Here is a 23,807-nt window from a genome sequence, read left to right on the forward strand (position 1 = left end):
TACTTGATGCAATTTAGCTAATCTCCATGTGTACTTCTTAAACATTCATTAAATCTCTGCATACTTTTTTTCTAGTTCTTTACAAAATAATCTCTGATGTTGCTTTCCATTTAAGGAAACTAAATTGAAAGACTCCTCTCCCTTTCTGACTATATATTTATCTTCTTCATACTTCCCCCACCACACGACATAGCATGGATCTCCCAAGTTCCTTCCACAGCTCCAGTCCCCAGCTCTTCCCTTGAATTGGATTTCTCTTCAACTATTACTCTCTTTCCCATGCTCTTGCCAAACTCTAGTTTAGTACACTAGTTAGTGGGACATATTTCAGTTTTGTACCCTCATGAGGACATCAAAAATATATACTTCACACTTCAATGTAAAGTTAATATTTTCTTCCCTTCTCATTTCCTCCCTTTTCCCTCCACCTCCCTCTCTTTTTTCCTCCCTCCCTCTCTCTCAATTCACAAGCCCAGTAACAGCACCTGCTTCACAGAAACAAGGCTGGTCCTGTTCTGATTTCTCTAGTCTTCCTTTAAAAACTAAACGGAGATGCACAGTCCCTCTTCCTGACACACACAGAAGTGAAAGAAGACACAGAGGGAAAACACCACAGGCAAAACAATTCCCTTTTTTGGAAGGACATTTTTAAAACTTAATCTCTCCCCAGAAACCTGAAGTTCTCCTCTTTGCCTTTGTCCTTACAGTCCTGGTGTGGGGACAGAATGTTTCCTGATTTAGCTGTCCTGGCCTCTAAATCTCTTTCACTCTCTAGCCATCTTACTGGGTTCTTGCTCTCTTTTACCTCTCTCTCCCCTTGGATCTCGTGTGTGTGTGTGTGTGTCTGTGTGTGTGTGTCTGTGTGTGTGTCTGTGTGTACTATTTCTCACTTGGGGGCTCATTTCTAATTAAGTAATCCAAGAGGCTAAAAAATGCACAAAACAACCAAATAAAACCTCAAATTAGATGGGAAATGGCTCAGATGGGTCCCAATCTCTGGGAGTTCTAGTTAAGCAAGCCAACAAAATGGACTGGGACAAATGATTATTGTAACTCAGGAAGATTAGAAGAAAATGTAATTAGCTCCCCAGCTACTTCTTGTTCCCCAGCCTTCTTAGAGTGTCGAACACCCTACCCGTGAATGCACCCAAGGCTTCCTTATCCACACCAAAAAGTCCCCACTGCAACACTGGGAGGGTTAACAGAGCTGGTACCCCAGCCTGCCAGCTCACCAAAGGAGACAGCGGTGAAGCTCAGAGCCCGCCCCCTGCCAAGCCGCCCAGCCAATGGGCACCTGTGGGGAGTGTGGCGCTGTGTCCCATTGGCTGCCAACCTACGTGCATAAGAAAGAAAGAGAGAGGCAGGCAGGGCAGCATTGTTATCTTAAGACTCTCATCTGGTGTCTGAGTCTGCAGGTTATACTGCTTAGGTACAGAGCGTGGAGTCGGAGCGGGGACGCGCCGGGCTGCAGCTCTGAGATGCAATCCGCCTGCCTCGCAAGCTGCTCGCCGCGGCGCTGGCAGCGCCTACGCTGAGCTCGGAGGATCTCGTTAGGACTTGCCCAGGGATGTGCACCTGCCGTGCGCTCCGAGGTCAGAGGCAGGTCTGCAGGCAGCCAAGGGAGCGGTGAAGCCGGAAGACCTGTCTCTGCCCATGTGCAAGTCTGTGATTTCGGGTGAGAGAGCTGGTGGGTGAGTCTCTTTAGAGTTGGAAAGAAGGCAAAATCTTGGGTTTCTCCTCGGCGGAGGGACAGGGGGACTCCCCCAGTTGGGTCTTGCACTTTCCTTACCTCTCCCACTCCGCGTGCGCCCCGGTCCAGTGCCCAAGCCCCACTTCAAAGATGCTCTGGGAGACCGGGATCCTGGCTGCTCAGCGGGAAGGCAGCAGGCAAGTGGTCTAACGTTGGCGGCGGTGGCAGCGGCGGCGGCACCGACAGTAAAGCGGGGAGCAAGAGAATTTGAAAAGAGACATCCGCTCCCTCTCACACGCTGAGGGGGAGGCATTCGCGTTTCCCCAAATGAGAAAGAGCCACAAGAAATCATGAAGTAAAAACTTTGGAAAGCTGCCACTGGAGATGTTGCACAAAAACCTGGAATCTTTTAGGAGTCTCCTCCCTGTCGTTGAAGGTTTGGGGAGCAGCTGATACAGCAAGGAGGGCTCTTGCAAGGATTCAAGGTAACAGTGCAGGGTTTCGGTGATTTTTCTCCCCTTTTTCATTGTCCTTTTTGGTGTGTCCATTGGTAAAGGGACCATTTGGCTCTCATACAACCCTCTTGCCCTAGTGCCTGGCAGTTGCAGGCAGAGGGAATGATGACACCTCTCTTAGTTGCTGTCTTGTGGAGCTGAGCAATGGACTTTGGGGTTGAGCGAGAGATCGCTCTGGTATTGCCTCCTGGTGTTGCATGGCTGTCACAGGGTTTGGGCACCCTGCCTGACCTATATTGCTTTTGCCTGGTTTAAGTCCTCAAAGTTAGTGCAACTCCTATTAGCTTCAGAAAATGCAATAGGGCTGCATAATTGCAGAAGATGACGAGGACTTTTGCCTGCCCAGCTGACGCTGAGAGGTTCATTATGTTTGGGAAGGACCCCAAAGAGCAGAGGTTATAATGCACGATATCTATATAATCGTGCTCATAGAGCCCTATGGCATGTTTCCCATGCGCATGCAGTCAGGAAAATAAAATTCCAAACAGTGAACCCTGTAGGTTGCAAATAGTCTCCCCAGAGTGGTGGCAGAAGCCCCATTGATTGAGTTGAGCCTGGCAGAGCACTGGAGACACTAGGGAAGAACACTGATGTGCTGAAAGGTGGGATGTGCTGGTATCATCTAGCAGATCTCTCTCTCTGTTTCTGTGATCATCTGGGTACACTGTCGAATGCTGCCTGTGGTGTGTGTGTATGTGTGCCTGTGCTCACAGCTGTATGCAGGAAGCAGGCTGCCCACAGAAGAACCAAGCATGTGCAGCACCCTGCCCAAACCACGGATGCCTGGAGTGTTCCTGCCTAGTAGGAACATGAACTTGTGAGCTGTTTTTCCAGCCCAGAGGACTTTTCTCCTCGCCAAGCAGTCCCTCTGCATGGTACATATTTATCCAGGGTATATAGACCTAAGCCAAATATTAACTAATATTCAAGCGAATGCACTGTAACGTGATTGAACAGACCCCTCTGTAAAGAACTGTGTGTGTGCTCTTTGCAGCCCTGGGAGCAGGGTGCTAGGAGCAGAAACAAATGTTTTGTTAGAAGGATAACAATTATAAAAGTCCAAGCTTATAGTTGGGTAATCTGGGCCTTATTCAGCAGGGACAGTGTTATGTCAGCATAGACCAATCAGAGGGATAAAAGGTAGAGTGTAAGTCAAGTATTTCTGCCTCTGTCCTTCTCCAGACATGTGCATGTTGAAGTGACTCTCTCTGACCATGCTAGCTAAAATACATGCAATGCCAGTATTGACCAAGCAACTAAAGTATTTTACCAAATCCCCTGGGGGGCAGTCTGATGACATCAGACAACAGCAAAGTGATGCTGGAGTTTGTGTGCTTTCCCTCCTGACTCACACAGTTGTGTGTATGTTATTTGTTTAAGGCATGACCCCCTGGAGTCCTCCTTCACCCAGAATAAGTTGTTTTGCAGCACTGAGGGCATGACCAAGAAATGCTGCTACAATGATCCTGTCTTATCAATATCAGAGCTGCTGCCTACTCTAGGAAAAGATGCATGCCTTGCTTTTTTGAGAAGGATATGATTTGAAAAGGCACAGAGCATGTATATTGTGAAATGTTTGAGAGAAAGGAAGCAAATGTCACACCATAGTCTCCCCTTCTGGAGGTCAGCTGGCTCCAAAGTGTTTGACAGCTGGGCTGCAGCCATGGAGAAGACAAAGCATTCTTGACTCTTACTTCCCCTCTTCACCAAAAATGGAGCTGGCTTTGTCTCCTAGAATGGAGTGATGTGTGCTGCAGTGTGGGCACAAGAAAGGAGGTGAGGAAAAAAGGGCTGGGGAAGGAGGAAGGTTCCTGCTCTGTCAGCATGGGGCTGGTCTCGAAGATGGGGAGCATCTTCTCTTTTTGGCCCTCAAAATTATCTTCTAGGTGCTCCTTTCTGGCCTCCTGACAGGTTGTTTACTGAGCAAGGCCAAAGGGCAAAGAACAACCCTGCGTCATCACCTTCTCCTGATCCCCTTTCCCAAGACACAGGCTAGCCACTGGGGAGTATCGCAGAAAAATGATACACTCCTTTGAGGCACTGCTCTGAAATCCCTCCCCAACTCACAAACAAGAGGTAATCTGGAGGGACTTGAGACATCTGCGTGGGCACTTTCTGCTGACTGGGATGCTTAGTTGAGGTTTCCTGGTTAGTGTTTTGTTTTCCCCACTGCGCAGTGTATTTTTGGCCATTCGACTCTTTCTCTTAAATAATAAGACCTTGTATACATTTTATGATGGCATCCTCTTCCGAAGGGCTGAGAGCACTTTACAGGGCTCATTTAATTAATCCTCGCACAGCTTATTGTCTCATTTATCTTTGATTACCCTAAGAAGTAAAGCTAAAATGATTTCAACCCCCTTCTTGGAAAAGAGAGGGCAGAGAACCTCAGAAAGAGGAACTGCTTTATGCAGGGTCACGCAGCACTTAAGGGACACTATGGAATGGGATCCGAGTCTCATCACTCTTGAACCAACCCCAGACTCCATGGGCTTCTTCTAAGGAATAGTTTGATTTTAGTAATTATAATCTGAATTAGTTGTTCTGTACTTTATAAGGATGGAGATTTACAATGACACAGGGTTTCTCCTCTGGGACTAACTTAAAAGCCGTGAAGAATAAAAGTCTTATAGGCCTTTGCCCTTGCCTTCAGTGATCTTGCAGTCTAGTTAGGAAACTAGGCTCACATCTGACAAAAGGGAAATGACAACGTAGGTTCTAAACAGCAATTCAGTACCAGAGAATTCACAAGGCCGAACTAGTTCATCTGTGATTGATATGTACAGATAGTGAGAACTATCAGTATTCAAAGGAAGGAGAATTTGAGTTGAGCCATGAAGGATGGGGTGGGATTTGTTCGGATAGAAAGAATGAGGGAAAGGGTTCTAACTGACAGAAATAATAACTGCAGCACTGTTGGGAAGGTTGGAAACTTCGAGGCTTGCTTGATTCCTTGGGCCACCTCTTTTCTTGCATTCTGGAAATACTATACACCTGGTTAAATTATTATTATTATTATTATTATTATTTGAGATGGAGTCTCGTTCTGTCACCCAGGCTGGAGTGCAGTGGCGCGATCTCGGCTCACTGCAAGCTCCACCTCTCAGCTTCACGCCATTCTCCTGCCTCAGCCTCCCGAGTGGCTGGGACTACAGGCACCCACCACCATGCCCAGCTGATTTTTTGTATTTTTAGCAGAGACGGGGTTTCACCGTGTTAGCCAGGATGATCTCGATCTCCTGACCTCATGATCTGCCCACCTTGGACTCCCAAAGTGCTGGGATTACAGGCGTGATGGTTAAATTATTTTAAACATATATTGGTCTACAGGAAGTTGCCCTAGAACCTAGGCAGGGTGCTCTGGAATGCTGGGCATCTAATTAGACGTTGAAAATTGCCTGGCCTTCCACCCATCCTCAAGTCTAATCTATATATTGTGGGAAAAGTATTGCTCAACCTCAGACAGCTTATCAATATCATATCAAAAAATCTGAATGAGGATATTGTGGACAAGCAAGCAAATTTTAAGAGAACACACACACAAAATTCTCATATTTTAGAATCAGAATCTCCTAAGAGAGAGCCTTGATTTTCCTCCATTTCCTATTTCTCCACCCAAATGTTCCTCCTGGGGTTTTCTTAGAGCTGGCAAAATGCCAAACCCCTTAGGCATTTAGCACTGAGAGGAGATTTTCAATCTTAAGATTCTTGAGCATGCCCATGCACATAACCTCTTGTCTCCCCTTCTCTCTCCCTTTTAATAAAACATACGCTGTAGCAGTCACTAAGGAGGAGACCATGGAAAAGCAGGGAGGGGTGGGATGCAGTGTTGCCTGAAGCTGTACCACAGGGTACTGTGCTTGCTCAGCTGGGCAGGACGGGGAGAGGCAGCTTGCCAGCCTGGGCAATGCCAAGGAAGGGCCCACCAGGAGAGAGCTGTGACCAGCCAGCCACACACATTTGCTCCCACAGTGGGCATCTCTCCCAGAGGAAAGGTCAAGGCAAAGCACAGGGCCTGCGAGAGGACTGGTAACACAATCACGCTGGTCATTGGTCTTCACAAGGTTTGGGACGTTTTTCAGGCTGCAGGTCACCGATGGCTTGGGTGGCCCCATTCCAATATAGAAGAAGTTCCCACTGAGCATGAAAGTGGAAAGGATTACCTAAAGTCACTCCATAATTGCTCCCAGGTCAAAAGTAAAACTCCCAAGAACCCAGTCTGTTTGGTTGCTTAGCCCTAGGAGTTTATTCAGGGAACAGGTCTCAAAGGACATTACTTTCCCTTGAAAATCCTTCCCTGAACCTTGCTGTCACCCTTGTTTCCTGTGTTAAATGACTGTGCAGCTGGACTGTGGGCATGATGCCTTTTCTCTTTACTATTCAGAAGCATCCACTGCTATATTTGGGGGCTGAGTAGAGATCCGGGCCCAAGGGCATGTGGTTAAGAGTTGTGAATTAAAGTCTTTTCTATCTAGAAAGGAAGAGACAGACAGCTGAATTATGCTTCAAACTGGGGGCTACGGTAAACCAGTCTCGTCTGACCAATTAGGATGCAGGTCAGCCCCTCTTTAAATTGTCACTCTGTCATGGAGAGAGAAGTAAAGTTGAGTAGCATTAACACAGCATGGAATCATCAACAGCCAGTCCCATTATTCCTCTTACTGAGGCTCACATGAAATGCAAACATTTCTGGAATTCTGGATTGGGCAAAGGGAGAAGACAATTTGGTACCTTACAGGACTAAGCTCTAGGCACTTGCCAATATGATAGCATATTGGCAACATGTGGGTCTTGAGCACTTGAAATGTATGCTGTAAATATAAAATAGGCATTGGGTTTGGAATACTTGATTTGAAAAGAAAAGCAATGTAAAATATCTCATCAATATTTTTAATCTTCATTACATGTTAAAAAGATAATATTCTGAATATATTGAGTTAAATCAAATATATTAACATTAGTTTTACCCATTTCTTTTTTACTTTTTAATGTGGCTACTAGAAAAGTTAAAATTATGTAAGTGGCTGGCATTATTATTATTATTATTATTGGATAGTGTTAGCAAAGGCCTTGCAAAGTAGTGACAGGTTAATGGGGAAAAGGCGCAGAGGCATGAAATAGGAGGAGTTAGAGACATTAAAAAGAGAAAGAACATGGAGGGAAGGGTCAGGAGCAGCCCAGAGCGAGCCTTAAGGCATGTATTTCTAAAATTTCAAGTCAAGAAGGGCACAAATAGCATAGACCAACCTATATTTATTTGAAGAGGGACCTTGTTAACTGTAATTAAGCCCACCCAAAGCCTTTGGGAAGCATTGCAGCTCTCAGCTCACATACAAAAAATGAACCGGTGGGTGGCTTGGTAATTTTATCTTAATATTTTCGAGTTTTTGAATGACAGTAGAAATAACCAAGTAACTAATCTTTAGGGTCTTACTCCAAAGTGTGAGGACACAATAGTGGGATCAGCTGGGTATGTCTGTCTTTCAAATTCCCTCCTTTCTTCTCATCTCTACCACGTTATGATCATTCCTTGTGAGAGCATTTTGTTTTCATATCAGATATGTTGATAGTGTGGTAGGGAGAAAGAAAGGCACGGCCATGTATTAAAGATTATTTTGTGAAATAATTAGCTGGGTGTGGTGGTGCAAGTCTGTAATTCCAGCCACTTGGGAGACTGAGGCGGGAGAATTACTTGAACTCAGGAGGTAGAGGTTGCAGTGAGCTGAGATTGCGCCACTGCACTCCTGCCTGAGCAACAGAGCAAGACTCTTTCTAAACAAAACAAAACAACAACAAGAACAAAATTTGTGGACCAAGAAGAAGAATAGAAAGAAGACACAATAATTGAATTTTTAAAAATTACAGATTTGAATATTATAACTCATTCATTGTCATTATTGTCATTCACTGCAATAAGTTTGGCCACAACTTGAACTCATATTTGCTTATCATTCTATAGTTCACAAAAGGTTTTCACAAGCTTTCTCTCACTTGATTCTCATTCAAGGTTTTTCATAACCTGCCCCAAATTACCTTTGTTACTGTATTTTCTAATCCTTCTCTATTTACTTCATTCAATCTTGCTTAATCAAACTACTCTACTTACTGTTCGTACATGTTAACCACATAAAAGAGGGATTATTACCTCTTTTATTTTCAGTTTTATCATCTATAAAAGTAAAAAATAATAATGCTAGATCTCTCAATGGGTTATTCTAAATGTTAAGTAAGATAAAATAGGTAAGGTGCCAAACATAGTTTCAGGTACATTGTAGATACTCAACAAATGTTAACACTCTTTCTTACTAAAGGCCTTCACTTTGACATTACCAAGATTAAAATTCAAAACTAAACTCAGTATGCACCAGTTCACATCCCAAACTATTCCTTTCCCCAAATTCCTGCTTTGGTTAAAGGTACCAAAATCCACCTGACTTCCAGAGGGATAATGAAGAAATGTAAATTGTCCTGGGCTCTGCTTTCTCTCACACTGCCCCTACATGCAATGAATCCTCTAGGCTTGACAGGGTCGACCGCATAATGATTTCTCAAAGCCATCCTCTCCTCCTCACCCCTCCTGCCACTCTCTGATGCCAGCTCTCATCCTTCTCTCCAGCATCTTCCCAGGACTTGATCTCTGTATCTCTTCCCTTGAAGGCTAGCCAGTCCAGTCTCTTCCCTGCAGCCAGGAGGATCTTTCAAAATGGTAAATTTGACCATGCTTTTCCTCTTACTGTAATTCTCCAGCGACTCCCCACTACTGTCAGAATAACAAGTTGCTTAGCATAACAAACGGGAGCTCCTTCATGAGCTGGTCCAATAACCTCTCTGTGCATCTTTCCTACATCCTGCTTCTCACAGCAGCCACTTCAAACGCCAGGCAACTCCCTCAGCACTCTGGAACCTTAGAGGTCTTGAATTGTTTTCATGCAGAATCTTCCCCTGTCCTATTCTCTGCTTCTTGAAGGGTTACTGAGCTTCAAGACTCTGTAAATAGTATCCCTCTGTGAAGTCTTCTCTGAGACTCTGGGACAGAATTAATTGCCTCCCCCTCTAGACTCCTACACATCTTGTTCAAATTCTGTTTTTGCTCTGTACTCACCACACCATTCTGACTTGTTGATATGGCCATCTCCTGCACCAAGCAGCAGGGCTGGGATCGAGACTCTGAGACATACTTCTCTGAAAATATTTATTGAGTATATTATTAAGAGTGTGTAGTGCTGGGTCATATTCCTAGGCATTGAGGATTCAGCAAACAGCAACACAGATAAAAGATCTGCCCTCAAGTTGCGTCCATTCTAGACAGAAGATATGATTATAATCATGATAATCATGGTTATTATGGACATTGCCGATAATAGCTAACACTTTAATAGTACTTAAGTGTCAGGCAGACACCGTACTAAAGTTTTACACAAATAAACTCATTTGATCCTGTAAGGTAAGTAGGTTTGTTATTTTATAGATGATGAGTTGAAAGCCCAGAGAGGTTAAGTAACTTGCCCAAGGCCACACAGCTAGTAACTAGGGGAGCTGGCATTCTAATCAACTTTAGACCCCGAGTCCACATTCTTTATTACTATGGTATCCAGAAAAATAACAATATAAACAAATAAATAATTTCAAGTGCTGATAATGAAGAAGATAAAATAGAGTATTGTCAGAGAGAGTGACTGAGGCATTGGTCAGGGAAAGTCTCTTAGAGAAAGTAACATTCAAATTGAGGTGTAATTTGTCAATTGAGAAAAGGAGAAATTCTAGAGTTGGATCTAGGAATCTAAAGAGGAGAAAAATTGTTTCTTCTATGTAACCAAGACACTAGCTGCTGTGATGTTTACCTCTCACTGCTGGAGGTACCACACTCAAGCCTGGATGGTCTTGGGGTACAGCAAATAGCCCAAATGTTCCCAAATCTATCCCCTATAAATCTACTTGTCCCTCCTGTTCTTTTGGGTTAAGACATATCTCAGAAGGTGTCCAGTATGGGGCATCCTACAAGGGTGGGAAGCATGGTACACACACACTTTCTCACACACATACACCTGTTTTGCTGAACCACTTTATTTCACTTCTCTCCTGTGAACAACGTGTCACTCAGAACCTTAGCAAAGTGACAGACAGAGGCAGAGCAAAAGGTCTGGGGACAACCCAGAGGCATGAGTAAAAGGGGAAAAGACAATTATTTTTTAACAAGATGGGAAGTGAATTGAACTGGAGGGAGAAATAGGAATTTGATCAAGGAAGGATGTGCGGAGGGGGTTGATTCTGAGATGCTGGCAGTGTTCTGTTTCTTGACCTGAGGGCAGGTTTGCTCTACAATTTTATATCTACACACACACATCTATACACACATACATACATATGTATTCACATACACGCACACCCCGTATATACACAAGCATGCAACTATACCTTCTGAATGAATATCTCTTATAATAAAAGGTTAAAGAAATTATTTGGCGAGCAGATGAAATGGGTGGGACAAGTTCATACATATTTAATATACTCCCAATGCCTATTTTATGATAAAAATTGTACTAGGTTCATTTTTACTTATATTATCTCATTTAATTTTTATTACAACCTTATGAAGTAAGTGTCATTTCTGTTTTGCATATGGAAACTGAGGAAGGCAAAGGATAGAGGAGCAACCAACATTCAGACTCTGGGCTTTTGCCCCTGCACCATGCCCTCTGCCTTCCACCCTGGGTGGCTCTGAGGGTCAATGGGGTGGGTGACTTTTGGGTGAAACAAACCTGGGCATCAATCTGGTCATGGTCACTTACCCACTGTGTGACCTGTACCAGCCTCAGTATCCCCACCTAGCAAAATGGATATTACACCTTACGTTGTGCAAAAACTGTAAAGATTAAAGACAATGATTGACAAATAGCAGAGTTGAGCATCCTTAAGCTTGAAGGAAAAGGTTTCCCTGAATTATACAAGGACACATTCACAGTGGTTTTCATCTCTCAAAAAAGCAGTGGAAGACTTTAATCAACAAACCCTTACCTAGAAGTCCAATATATAAAGCAGATAAAAGGGCAGCTCTCTGGCTGGAGCAGGCCTAGGGAGTCTGGAGCTCTGCCACCTGTTTCTTCCCTTTCCTCATCCACAGGTGTTCGCCAGGGCAACTCCTTGGAACCTAAAGGTATTCAAAACACATTGAAAACCGCTGCAGAAGTCCTTTGAAAAGCAAAACTTGTGATTCATTTAAAATCACAGGTGATATATTAAAACTGATTTTAAAATATAAGACTTTCACTAACCCAGAAACATCTGCGAAGTTCTGTGAGACTAGGACCAATCACTGTTGTTCTCCCTTGTTCTCAGTAATTGAAAATGCAAGGAGTTCAATGTCTATGAATAAGCACCTGCTGTGTGCCAGGCACTGTACTGGATGCTGAGAGTATGCACTGTAAGATCTCTTTCAAGTCTAACAACTCTCTATGAAGTAGATCCTATTATTCTCGTTTTGAAGATGAAAAAATAAAATTGGTACAGAGAGGTTAAGTCAATTACCCAAGATCTCACACCTGGTGAGTAGTGGCGTTGGGATTCAAACCCGCGTTGCAGGATGAATTAGAAAGCCAGAATTCTGCCATCAACTCCTGCAGCCTCTTCAACAGTGGATTGGGAGGAATGGTGCCTCGCTCAAAGTTTCGTACTTTTTCCCAGCACTCCTCAGTTGTGATTTTCTTTTTCTTCTGTTTTCATTAGGGCACCCAGGTCTCCCAGAACGAAGGCAGCGGTCCTCCCTCGCGGGGAGCCCCAGCCCAGGGAGGGCAGAGCATCAGGCCCAGCTGCAGCCGGGAGCTGGTGACTGGGGCCTGCCCTGTCGCTCACTCGGCTTCATGCCCCATCCCCACCACGAGGCTGCCGGGCTGAGAGCGCGGAGACTCCTGCTGGGCTGTAGTCTGGCAGCTCCGGGGACTGGGTTTACTGGAAGAGTGTGAGGTGGGGATGCAGAGGGAAGCCCTTGAAATCCCCTTGAGACATAGAAATACCTAAGCACTCAGGGAGGACTGTGGGGGCAGCTAACGTCTGCTTCCCCCTCACTCGGTGTTCAGCCATTTATCATCAATACGTCGTTAGGCAGGAGCAGGGGCAGGTGGCTGACTGGTGTGCCAGCGGGTGGCGGGGTCTTGGGAGGCGCCCTGCACGCGCCTCTTCTTTCTGAAATCTCCGACCTTTGGGATTTGAGCAGCGAGGGACGGCGGAGCAAGGGCAGCCTCCTCCGGAAGCCTCGGGGCGCTAGAGACCCCTAGAGGCGAAAAGCTGTGTTACAAGCCCCTGGCAGCGGAGGCGCAGGCGAGATTCTTGCCCCGGAGGTTGCCGAGGAGTGACCGGTACCTTTCCTAAAACCCTTACCTGTAAGTACACTCCCGCAAGCTCGAAAGGGACAGCAGGGGACCCGTGTGTGTGTGCGCGTGTGCGGAAAAGGAGTGGGGAGGGACAGTTACATTTGCAGAAGCAATCCTGTCTGGAACTAAACTGATTAGCCCTGGTCCCGTCCCTCCCTCCCTCCCTGCCCCACCCCTCCCATCCTCCCTTAGCTACCCGCGGGCGCCTCACTCAGACCCTGCAGCAATCCAGAGACTGCCCTCCTTGGCAACTGCCCTCCTTGGCAACTCCCCACCACCTCCATCAAGATAATATCCTTCCCCCAGGGCCCTTCACACCTCTCAGTAACCTGATCAACTAATTTGTGTTAAGGTATTAATGACTAATAATGATTTAATGTGCTGCCCTCCCAATTAACACTGGAGCATTTCAAAAGAGAAATTCACAGATTTTAACCCAAGTGAGACATGGTGCTTTTCCTTTTTGAGAGGAATGGTAGGCCCTTCAAAACGAACCATACAGACAGCTGCCGATTCTTTAGATTCTTTATATACGCTGCATCACTCCTGAGCTTAGCAATGTTTGGAGGCTTCATGCAGAGGCTCAAGCAGAATTTCCCAAAGAGGGCTGCTCTGATCTACAACCCTTACAGAACGCGCCAGTACAGCCTTAATGAAGAGAAGAAAACGGGTGCCTCAATACCATGTCTTTAGAAGTTTCGATGGTTTTTTTTGCTCACACATGTGACGACATAGTCATTGAGAGAAGAGGCTCAGGCATGGTGAACTTGGGTTCAAGTCTTTGGCAGGCTCTGCTATGTACCATGTATTTGATCTTGCCAAGTTACTTTACTACATTAGCTTCAGGGTGCACATCTGTGAAATGGATGTGGTACAACTCACTTCACAGGGTTAGAGTATGAAATGAAATAATGCAGAATTAGCACTCATCAAGTCTGATATATAGAGTTCTCCATAAATGACAGTTCTTTTTATTAAACTTAGTGTTTTTTTGTTTTTGTTTTAATTTTTGCCCTGTCTCAAACTCTCAGTGCAGGGCAGCATGCAAATGCTGTATTTATTTATTATTTAAAAGCAGGGTGAAGCAATCCAGCCTTCTAGGTGTGGTTGGTTTGGTAATGAACTAGATTTCTTTCCAGGTGACGGCAGTGTTTGAGCTTTTTTTGATTGATTGATTGATTATTTTTCTGCTTGTTTTCTTTAAATGTATCTCACAAATGCAGTGAGCAAAATGGATTTGGCAGTGACTTAAAAAGACTTAATGTATTTTGGAAAGAAAAAAAGCCACAACAAAAACTGGTTTGTTTTTGTGATATATGGTTCATGTGATATGACAAAAATCCATTTGTATGCTTAGGAAAATTGGCTAATTTTAAAACAGTTGACACATGCCATATGCATATAGAGTAATGATGGATTTTGCTCAGGCAAACAACAGAAGAACACAGGGCCAGCAATATCTTTGTTAGGGCTTTAGTTGGTTAAATTCTTATTTGATGGGCAGATCTGCCCCATGTAGGAGAGGAGAGTGACAGGAAAAAATGGTCATGGCCTCAGGTGATGGAATCAGATATTTGATCATAGAGATACTAAGCTTAGGACACAGACACTGTGTTTTCATTAAATCAGTGAGAAGAAACTTGGGAATGTACCAATGTAGCAAGCTTATGTTCAAGAAAGCAAACAGTTTATGAAGATATTTTCTGGATAAAAGGTGTAGATGGTGCAAAGGATACTGAATTGGTGAGCCATCATGTTAAACTTTCCCTGGTCATTCTTCCTGTTGGAGACATGAATAATTTTTGAACTTCAAATACTGTTTATAATGTGCTTTGGGTTCCTCTGGTTTACAGTTCTACATAAATCACACTGAAAAGGGAATCCCACATATTTTCGATTACTGCTAGTTAGGGAAAAGAGACTGCATATGAAAGTAAGGTGCTACAAAGATGGCACATTCAATGAGAAATAATTATGAAACCTTTTTTTAAGGAAGAGACAAGTGCTCTATTTTCTTTGTTTTCTTCCACTTTCAGTTCCCCCTACACATCAACCAGATACCCAGCTCCTTATAGGCCAGTGGTATGTAATCTACTCAACTCAAAAAAGCATTTGGCTTTTACTTTATTTTACTTTATTTCTTTCAAGGCATGATTTAATTAGTGACTGTGGAGAAAAAAAGCTGAACAGCTTAGAGGAGGTTTATGGTTAGGTTTGTAGGACTCAGCAATTTGACATTCTAATCCTGTTATTTCTCACCTTAAACTGAACAGAGTCAGCGGGGTTTTTTTTCCCCATAATTCATCCAGTTATTAGGTCTCCTCTCCCCGCTTACTCTTCACCCTCATCCTTTGCTTCATCTGATTTTTTTGTGTATGCAGTCCTCTACTACATGGTTCTCCCCAGACCCACCCCAACTCTCAGGATAGCAACAAACAAACAACACCAATATCTTGATGGCTCATTCATGACTGAGCCATCTAGAAGATAAATTCTTTCTCTCCCTACTTTGATTCCTAGAATGAGCCATCTATCTCTCATGTGAACTTGACTTCTAAGATGACTGCAGCCAAGGTCCTACAATGATGCAAAGAGGCCAAGTACTGTCTGCTTCCCTTTTTAATTATAAACTGTAAACATTTTGAAGGTAGAGCCTGAGTCTTTTTTTTTTCTTTAATCATTTTTTCCCCCAGCTCCCTGCTCAATACTGAGCACAGGGATGACGTTTATGTTTATGCAGTTAAAAATAAAACAAGAATAACCCCAATACCTCATCATCTACCCCACCACACCCATTTTCATTAAGATATAGGTTACTAGAAAGTTAACAAAACTATCTTTCCTGTTAAGGATAGTGTTCAGGATTTCAAATGTATACATTGCAAAATTAGGGATGTGTTTCCTTTAAGGCAGTGGTTCTCAAAATGCAATGTGCACCTGGGGAGCTTATTAAAATGCAGAATCCCCAGCCCCTCCTCCATAGAATCTGATTCTGTAGGTCTTGTGTGAGATTCAGAAAACTGAATTTTAACAAACAGATGATATACAGGCCACACTTTGAGAAATATCATTTTAAGGCAATCCAAATGAAATGTTACCCATACTCAGTTTGGTAGAATGTTAATGTCGCCTAAGTGGTTAATGGTTGTCATGTTGCAAAAAAAAGGTTCGGAGATTAGAAAAGTTGGAGAATGTGCCCTCCTTGCCACCCATCCCTTCATACGCACTCAGAGGTTCACAACGCACTTATCACATTAGAGGGGTCTGAAAAGGTCTGCAATAAAGAAACATGTTTTATCTTTGTTTAGCCAAGTACTTCCAATATATCTTGACCATGAAACTTTTTTTGATCTTATTGCCAAACACCTATTAAATATTAATGAATTTTTTATGGAAAGTACTGCCATAAGGGAAAGGGAACCACTTACAGGAGGAGGGTGATATTGCAGCCCAGCCATATTATCCCTATTAAATTTCCAGAGGAGAGAATGGACAAAGTGCGTGCAGAGTTGGGGGAGAATCGCTAACCATGTGGAATATCTTACAGCCTGAAGAAGTATTTATAAACAAACATAATCATTCTTTATTGAGCATTTAATATTGATCAGGCACTAGTCTATGTTTTTAATATGTATTAACTCATTTAATTCTCAGAACAATCCTATGAGTCAGACAGTTGTATTATTCCCATTTTACTGAAGAGGAGACTGAGACACTGAAAGGCTTATAATTCCCTAAAGATCACAAATGTAGGAAGTGATAAGGTGAAATTTGAACCCAAGCAGTGTGCCTTGAGAGCCTACCCTGTTCACAGCTCTATCAGACAGCCTTTCCTCTAGTAGCAGTGTTCTGGAAATTACTGCCAGTGAGGAGCGAGCTCCCAATAGACATAACCTGTTCCAGAGCTATGCTGTCTCAATGCCGCAGGATACTCCTTTATACATGAGGGCCTGTGATCATTGCCCTTTATTCATCAGATAATTTATTATAATGACTGCCTGAACCTCTGAAAGATTTTGCTGTACTTAAACACAAAATATGCTTAGCAAAACAACCTGACAAGGATGATTCATGGATAGCAATTAGGTGCAGAATCCTGTGCCTACCAAATCCCAAATTGGGTTGAAGATCTGGCCATCCTGCTGACAACTTGATATGGAATACAGTAGGCTGGCCCTTGTCACTCCACCCTACTCTCAACCCTCTCATTGCTCCTGGGCACAGGAGGTATCCCTGAAGGGGCAAACTCTATGGATGACACAATTCCAATTCCAATTTTGGCCTTTGGCAAGTTGCTTCACTTCTACAGCCCCGAGTTTCCTAATAATACAGAAAAAAATAAGGGGGAGGATAGACTAATGATAACTATTAGGTTAGTGCAAAAGTAATTGCGATTTTTTGCTATTGAAAGTAACGGCAAAAACTGCAATTACTTTTGCACCAACCTAAAACATTGTTGTATGCCATATATATACATATGGTTTATTCCAATGTTTGCCACAAGAGCAGTGTTTGGCCTCTGGTGCTGTTAGGTCCTGAGGGTGAGATTGCTCCTTGTCTGTGCCTTCATAGGTGTTTATGTAGAGGTAATGGAGGTCAAAGTTAGGACCCTGGGAAGTGAGAGGGAATTGAGGAAGAAAACGCTTGGCTTCCAGATCCTGGATCTCTTCCAAAATGCATGTGGGATGTGGGTCAGTGGCCCTTATAATCCAACCAGGATTCCTGGGTACTTTAATTTTCTCCTTTGTAAAAATATGAATAATGCTAGTTGTAGGCGTATTCCACTGGGAACTTCGCATCTTCTTCATTAACAAATGCTTAAGAAGTATCACATCACACTAAAGGGGCATTTCTCAAAGAGCCAACACATTCCAGGCATCATTTTAGACACTCCACAAATGTGAACTAAACAATATGCCCTTTTAATGGCGATTTAGGCAAGTTTGTTCTTGGCCTGAGGTTACACAAGTGGGAGAGGCAGAGTCCAAACCTAAGTCAGATCTGTCTGACCCAAACTGCCAATTCTTCCTCTCAACCAGTTAGAAAAGGTATGAGGACGGGAAGTGGCAGGAGGGAAAACTGAGGTCTGGCTCTCCAGTGATGGATGCTTAGAAAGAACCGTTTCAAAGCCTATCAAGATCTTAGGAAAATCAGTTTTCCCAGTGCTTTTTCCCCTTCTACCCCAAATTTTGTGGCTTCTCTAAGTCAACTGTTTCCTGCCCTAGTGTGTTGTGCCCCCCTAACCCTCACCCCGCCACACCTAACAGAAAATGCTTATGGCGCATCCAGGCTGGCTGGCCTATCATCAGTCACCAGTCCCAGAAGCCCAGATTGAACTCTCTGGTGTTGGTCCTTGGTCTTCATCCTTGGCTACTTTATGAACTCGTTCCTTCAGACCCAGACCTTTTGGAAATGATGAAGAAGAGCACAAGTTTTTTTTTCTTCCCAAACTAAGCACATTCACTTGCCAAAATGGGTCCTTCTTATGCCATTTTCTTTTGAATCAGACCTCACACATCCTGTGCACAAGGTCAGGCATGGAGTGAGGACAGAGCCTTGCTACTTCTGGGGCTTCTTATGAAACCTAGAGGATCAGCTTGCAAGGAGGAGGAGAAGGTGGAGTTTAGCCAAAGCAGACCTCATGAAGGCCTCTCAACCACTCATGTGTGTTGACTTCCACTCTTGTTCTGCTCTTAAACAATGAATGTTCTATTCCACTTATTTAATTATATGGCAAGTAGTTAGGACTATGAGCTCTCAAAGCCAGGTAGGCCATGGATTTGTCATTTGTTGTTTGAAGCTAAGTGATAAGATAGGGATAGAGGAGTTAACCATATGATTTTTTTTCTATTTTTGTATGTGTTTGGAAATGTTCTGTAATTTAAAAGGTTAAAAAATAATCCATGGATTCTGGAGTGACAGAGTCTTGATCTAAAATTCCAGCACAACTGTTCTCTTGCTGTGTTACCTAGGGCCAGAGATTTACATTTTCTGAGCTTCTATTTTCTTATCAATAGAGATAACATATATCTCAAAGTATTACTGTGAAAATTAAATGAAATAGTGAAACAAGCTATGCACAGTGACTGGCTCATAATTGCTTGATAAATAACAACTATCATTCTTGCTGTTATTATTATCTTTCTAGTTAGCATCATTTTGTGACTTCCTTACAGCAAGAACTGTAACTTACTCAGCTTCATACTTATTCCATCTAGTTTAATTTCAAGCTCATATAACAAGAATAACAAATATTTATTGAGCTCTTTCAAGGTGCCAGGCATTTTCTAGGAACTAGGGAAATATTATTACTATTAGTAGACATATATAGCAGACAATATATATAGCAGACAAAAAAATAGAACCCCTACCCTTGTGAAGCCTATGTTTTAGTTGCAGAAGACAAATAAACAAACAAAAAAAAAAAACACCATAATTAATGAGTTGTATTTGTTGTTAGAAGGTAATAAGTTCAATGGAAAAAAATATAGCAAAGAAGATTGGAGCCCTAGAGAAGGGTTGCAGGATTAAATGGAATGATCAGGGTAGACCTCAAGGAAGAGGTGACATTTAAGCAAAGACTAGAAGAAGAAGGTGGGAGGATGAGCCATGTGGATAACTGGAGAATTTCCATGGAGTGGAAAATTAATACATTTTTTTCTAGTAACTGCCCCATGACACTATTTGATATCTATTTAACTCTTCATTACTTCAGCTTCTGCGGTACACGTGTTTCTTCCCACAGTAGGCTTCTTGAGAGCTGAGAGCATGTATTACACTTGACATTTCTGTTCATTCACAGAGCTCCCTACTCAGTATTATGCATAGGTTAAGAACTCAGTAATTGTTTATAGAAAATAAACCCACACCTGTCTTTCCTGAGAGCTGTTTTTACAAAAGCAGAAACTGCAGTGTATAGGTTTACGGTAAAACTCACCCTATTCACCCATACCTTGTAAAACACTCATATTTTCTAAGTTTCATTAGCTGGATATTTTCAAGTTAAAAATACAAGGTACACACTAATAGTAGAGAAATCGGTAGCTCAAGAGGATTCTTGCAGAGGTAAAGAAGGCCAGGCTACAGGAATGAGGGAGAGACACACTTAATGTCTTTAATGCAGTCATAACTATGATAAAACATTTTAAAGATCTTAATGCAATTAAGACTTATGATTATACATTGTATGATCTTAATTGAAAGCAATAGTTCCAGTTAGACTTGATTCTGAAAACCCTAATGACCAAAAACTGTAGGTAAGGAAGCTGAAAAAAAAAGGTACTTTGGAGTTTCTTATGATGCAGTCTGTAAGATTTTCTGCCATTGAGTCACTTGATAGATGAGACTTGTTTGTCAACAAGGTCCATTTGGTAACTTCAGTGATCAAACCTCCCAGAATAAGGTTCAGGACAGTCCTGCCTCTGGCCAAGCGCCTGTCTACAGTGAATGTTGTAGAGAGGTGACAGAATGATTCATTTGGTCACTACCACTCTCTTCCAGAAAAGAACCATAGCCAACAATGGTAAATTACTTCTGGGGTGGTCATTTACCTTAAGACTTGTTACAGATCCAAACAATCAGAGTTACTAATCTGTTCTTCTTAACACAGACTTACCCTGTCTGGAGCTAAGACATCTTTTGATCTTTTACCTCCAGCAACTGTGTCAATATAAATACTTCTCAACTTGGGAACTAGGTAACATTGATCATTAAACAGAGGCCTCTACATTGAGATGTTTTGTCCTCATAAAGCCTGATGGAGTAACACATTGTGCAGATGCCACTCTCCAGAGAGACTCTCACTAAAGCAGGTTGTCTATCTCCTGTCTCCTAAGGCAACCTCATGAATAAACCATCTTAACGTTAAGTCATGTGCATAAATAATTTAAAATTGGCTTGCAAGCAGAAAGGAAAGGGGAGTATGTGGGACACTGATCACACCATCAGCATGCTCTCAGCCAAGACTGAGGAGAGTCCATGGAGCTCGGTAACAGGTGGTGAATCTATAAGTTTCAACTGAACAGAAATTCCCTTACATCTCATTGTCCTCCTTTCTGGAACTCAGTTAACAATGGACAGGGCCTGATAAAATTCAAGCTTCCTCAGAATACCCTCATCTTTTCTTTTCTGCTAGGCTGACTCTAGACTAGAATGATGGGCAAGTTGCCTTCAGAAGTAAATATGAATCCCTGACTCCTTATTTGGGGGAACCCTCCATAGGTCTCTCCTGGTTTTCAGCTGAAAGGCTGCAAAAACTCTATGGAGAGGAACTCACTCCTCTTGTTTCTGAACCTGTCTCTCTCCTCACTCACTTTTCCTCACTAGGCTGGAGTTATGTGACATTTAAAACATGTCCTTTCAAGACTATTTACCCATCTGTCCCCTAGAGCAGTCCCTATCCCTCAATCTTTCTCTCTTCCTGATATATTTCAAGTTTAGCTCTTTCTGCTTATGTCACACTTCTCTGCAATCTCTTTCTCTTGTTCTTTGTCAGCCAGCAAAAATCTCCCTCTTCCCGTCTCCAAAACAGCCCACGTACCATCTGTTGAGGTTGGCAGTCTCCCATTCTCTCCTCTCCTTATTCCCCTGGTGGGAGTAAGTAAAGGGGGAGTTAGATCCCCCTTTGGAGAAGCTATAGGAAAACTGGACCCTGTTGATAGTTCTTCACTAATGGACCTTAGTTTCACAGGACAGGAAGTGAGCACTGGGCCCCAGTCTATCTGCTTGGATTCAGGCAAAGTGGATACACAGTTGGGTATGGTTAAGACAGCAGACTCCAGGGTCAGATTGCCTGGTTTCAGTTCTGGGTTTCATTAGTTGTGTGATCATGGGTGAGTCATTTTAACAGATCTAAGCCTCTTCATTTAAAAAATGTAGATGCTCTTTGTGTATTTTCCTCATAGGGTTATGGTGAGGACTAATAAGACAATTTAGGGCTCAGCACAGTTGCCTGGTCTATAAATGGTAGTCCTTATTATTACATCATCCTTAACCAATGGTATAAAGTCCAATATTTCCCTCAATAGTCAAGAGAAATACCCCAACACATTTATATTGCAAAGGGCCCTGGCTGTGTCATCAACTCTCCAGAGAGCATTGTCGAAAGTATAATGTCTTTATTGGCTTTTCAACTGCAGAGCACTAGTTTACAAATCCAGGATCTCAATGCTAAAAAACTCTATTGAAACTTGTGTTCTAACTGAATAAGTGGTGATTTGCACATAGAACATTTCTGAGGCTAAATTTCAAAGGACAGCTGAGTCTTGGTTTGGGAGTGCTTTCTAATGGCAAGCTCTGTAATCCAGTGCTCTTCCTCTGGGAAAACCATTGCTTAAGATATCTCAAGCTAAACTGAATAAAACTCGGGAGAATATGAGGATGAGAACAAACTGTAGGAGCCCTTGGGGAGATAGGACTTAATGGCCTGGCAGTCCCTTCCTTTCTTTCCTTCCTTCCTTCCTTCCTTCCTTCCTTCCTTCTTTCCTTCCTTCTTCCCTCCCTCCCTCCCTCCTTCCCTCCCTCCCTTACTCCCTTCTTTCCTTCCTTCCTTCCTTCCTTCCTTCCTTCCTTCCTTCCTTCCTTCCTTCCTTCTTTCCTCCCTCCCTCCCTCCTTCTCTTCTTTCCTTCCTTCCTTCCTTCCTTCCTTCCTTCCTTCCTTCCTTCCTTCCTTCTTTCCTTCTTTCCTTCCTTCCTTTCTTTTTGTTTTGAGACAGAGTCTCACTCTGTCACCCAGGCTGGAGTGCAATGGCGTGATCTCTGCCCACTGCAACCTCCGCCTCCTGGGATGATCAAGCGATTCTCCTGCCTCAGCCTCCTGAGTAGCTGGGATTTCAGGCATGTGCCACCACACCTGGCTAATTTTTTGTATCTTTAGTAGAAACAGGATTTCACCATGTTGGCCACACTGGTCTCAAACTCCTGACCTCATGATCCACCTGCCTCAGCCTCTCAAAGTGCTGGGATTACAAGCATGAGCCACCGTGCCCAGCCTTGGCAGTCCCTTTCTAAACCTGGTTCATTTGATTCATGTGTCTTTCACCTCGAATGTGTGCAGAAGGGACCTAAACTAGAAACACCAATAATGTGCAGTTCTCCAACAACAGATTTTTAAGCTAGAAATTTACAATGAATTGCTTTACAAAGAGAAAATCTATTTTCTTTGTTATATAAAACATGTATTTTTTCTTGTGTTTTCTTTAACGCATATCTTGATTTAACCTCACATTAAAAATAAAAGAATACAATGAAAGACCATATTTCTTTCAAATAGGTTTAAAGGTGGCATCAATCAGTTGGAATAATGAAAATAATGGGAAATATCTTTAAGTGTGGGATTCATTTTCACAGTGGAGCGGTTATTCCAGTAATTGTTCTGCTATGAGCAGACATAATACGGGTCTCTGTAAACCTAATTTCCTCTTGTTACTTCTCATCTTTGGTGGTGAATCTTCATCAATCTCCTAAAGTTAAGAGTGTTCTGATTTGAATCTCCTTTAAATGGAGAGGGTTGACCTTTTGTGGTGGAGACAAGATACCCGGGTTTTTCAGTGTACCAGGGCATGCCCACTTCTGCTATAGGTGAATGGGTCTGGTTAATTATCAAAGGATTAGTCTAAGAAGGAAATTATTTACCTAAATACAGGTCTGAGATTAGGGAGACCCGCTGTGAAAGCTGTGTGGTGTCCAACTCAGTCTAACTTACTTTTTTTCCCTTACTACTGCTGGAATCTGTGCATACATATTGGTTTGTGGGAGAAAATGAGCCCATCCTAGCTCTAGTCTTATTAAGAACATCACTCATCTCCCTGGTACAGCTGAGTTTCAACTTTTATTACTACCAGTGACCAATGGCTAGACCTTAAGCTCAATTTTGGATTATTTATAGTGGTGAGTGAGAACATGAAGAAATGTAACTCTCAGAATATTTAAAACTTGTTTTACCCAAACCTTTCTACAAATATCTCATTAGAGCAATGAACAAAGGCAAAATTATCCTGCTCTGCCAATATGCAGAAATGAATACGCCGTCAGGTAGTTGAAAAGATAAAGTAGAGAAGCCAATATCTCAAATAACTAAAACACAGACTAGATTTAGGAGCTATCTAAGATTGAATAACACAAGAATAACTAAAATTTTACTGAAGTAGGAGCCAGCCTACAAGGACCGTATGGTGAATCCGTTACATTGAACATAACACCCTCACAATAGCAAACCACTACCCATGATGGGTAGAG

At 42.8% G+C, this 23,807-nt stretch overlaps 1 protein-coding gene across 1 annotated transcript in view; it reads left to right on the plus strand.

Moving 5' to 3' along the window:
* The first annotated feature begins 1,940 nt into the window (after positions 1-1,940).
* The window catches only part of BRINP2 (BMP/retinoic acid inducible neural specific 2), a 108,531-nt gene continuing 86,664 nt past the window's right edge, over positions 1,941-23,807 (plus strand). The window contains 1 exon segment of the mRNA NM_001265618.1: positions 1,941-2,175. The gene's annotated coding sequence lies outside the window, so the exon portion shown is untranslated.

This window comes from Macaca mulatta, chromosome 1, assembly GCF_049350105.2.
Source record: "Macaca mulatta isolate MMU2019108-1 chromosome 1, T2T-MMU8v2.0, whole genome shotgun sequence".
NCBI lineage: Eukaryota > Metazoa > Chordata > Mammalia > Primates > Cercopithecidae > Macaca > Macaca mulatta.